At 48.0% G+C, this 1,894-nt stretch overlaps 1 pseudogene; it reads right to left on the bottom strand.

The window, feature by feature from the left end:
• Positions 1-1,048: 1,048 nt before the first annotated feature.
• On the bottom strand, positions 1,049-1,687 carry LOC141516578 (ras-related protein Rab-5C pseudogene; annotated as a pseudogene).
• Positions 1,688-1,894: the final 207 nt, after the last annotated feature.

Here is a 1,894-nt window from a genome sequence, read left to right as displayed (position 1 = left end):
ACCCCCCAAAAGTTTTTATTTATCTGAGTTATAAATATAGCTATTTACTAGGTGGCCCAGTGGATAAGGTATTAGTCCTGGAGTCAGGAGGACCTGAGTTCAAATCTGACCTCAGACACTTGATAATTACCTAGTTATGTGAAACTTGGACAAGTCACTTAACCCTATAGCCTTGCAAAAACAAAACAAAAAATAATATAGCTATTTACTCTTAGGAAGATTCTGAAGATCACCTGGCAGAAGATAACAGACACTGAGGATCTTTCTTTATTTTTTTTTTTGAGAGATCAGTTGGTATACTATATTGACAAGATACTGATTGGTTACATGTTGAAGAAAACATACAATACAAAATACAGAAAACAGTTGGTTCCATCCCTGCCCCCCCCCCCCAAATACTCATCTTTATGATTTGGTCAAAATAGGGCTCAAAGCCAAAGGTCCTAGGAGATTTGGGAAAAGGGTTCTTGGCTGCCATAATAATGCTGTTTCTCTCTGGGCTGTGAGTCAGTTGGATGGGGTAAAGGAGTAGGATGGCCCCAATAAAAACCAGCTGAAGGAAAATCCTCCTAGTCCCCTTCCCCACCCAGGGCTTTCCTTCATCCCAAGATAAACAAAACCCACTCCAAGGTGGTGGGTGAGGATATGAGACTGAGGTGCTACCAACAATTCTCCCAATCAGCAAAAGGGTCAGGAAGGGTAACCACTTCCCTATCCCCCCCACCCCTAAAAAATACAAGGGTAGGGAGAAGAATTGAGACATGCAGTTACCACCAGAAAAGAATAAGAGGGGAGGGGTAGGAAGAGCTGAAGTTCATATATATTAAAAAAGTGACTTAAGACTTAAAATTGAATTAGTATTTGTACAGAAAGGTGTGGGTGGAATAGCTCCCTCCAGCCTATGATTAAAAAAAATATATGGAGAAATCATGGTAGGGCCCCCCCATGGCGGCAGCTCGCTCTGCCTAATTGCCATTGGTTAGAGTGGATTCCAGTCAGGTTGTTCAGGCAGGGAGAGGTGGGGGGCAGTGGACGGGCAAGTGGGTGCTCAGTTGCTGCAGCACTGGCTCCTGTTGGTTGGACTGTTTTCCTGGAGGTCCACACCCCGATTTGGGCCCGGGGCACCAGGTGCATTCTGGGGCTCATTCTTGGACAACTTCTTAGCTATTGCCATGAAAATTTCATTCACATTCATTGCTGTCTTTTGCTGATGTTTCTATGAAGAGCAAGCTGTTGTCATCTGCATAGGCTTGTGCTTCCAGGAAATCCACAGCTCTCTTGCTGGCCAGGTCAGCCTTGTTGCCGGCGAGTGTGATGACTATGTTGGGACTAGCCTGCCACTGCAGCTCTTTCACCCAGTTCTTGGCCCGTGCAAATGTATCTTTATTTGTGATGTCGTAGACCACAGTGGCTGCCTGGGCACCCCGATAGTACATGGGGGCCAGGCTGTGATACCACTCTTGTCCTGCTGTGTCCCAGATCTCAGACTTGACGGTTGTGTCATCCAAGCAGACTGTCTGTGTGAGGAAGACCACTCCAGTTGTGCTCTCCTGGTATTCGTGATGAAGCAGAGGATGAGGCTTGACTTGTCCACTGATGACTCCTCCAGTAAGACCAGTTTAAATTGGCAGATTTTGTTACCAGCAGCTGGTCCATTGGGTCGTGCTGCACCTCCCCGACCTGCCATGGTCCATACCACAGCAGTGGCACCAGTGAGTGTGGGCTTGGGCTCTGAGCGCAGAGGCACTTATTGGGGAGAGGAGGCCTCCAATGAGGCTCTGGGGCAGCAGGGCTACTGGGGCCGGCTCTGCAGACTCGTTCTGCTCCGCCCACAGTGTCCCAGGCTCTGGCCTCCACTTCCCACTGAGGATCTTTCTTGAACTAAACTGCCCAG

Source organism: Macrotis lagotis, chromosome 1 (assembly GCF_037893015.1).
Source record: "Macrotis lagotis isolate mMagLag1 chromosome 1, bilby.v1.9.chrom.fasta, whole genome shotgun sequence".
NCBI lineage: Eukaryota > Metazoa > Chordata > Mammalia > Peramelemorphia > Peramelidae > Macrotis > Macrotis lagotis.
The sequence above is the reverse complement of the archived record's forward strand: the minus strand, read 5'-3'. Positions and strand labels throughout refer to the sequence as shown.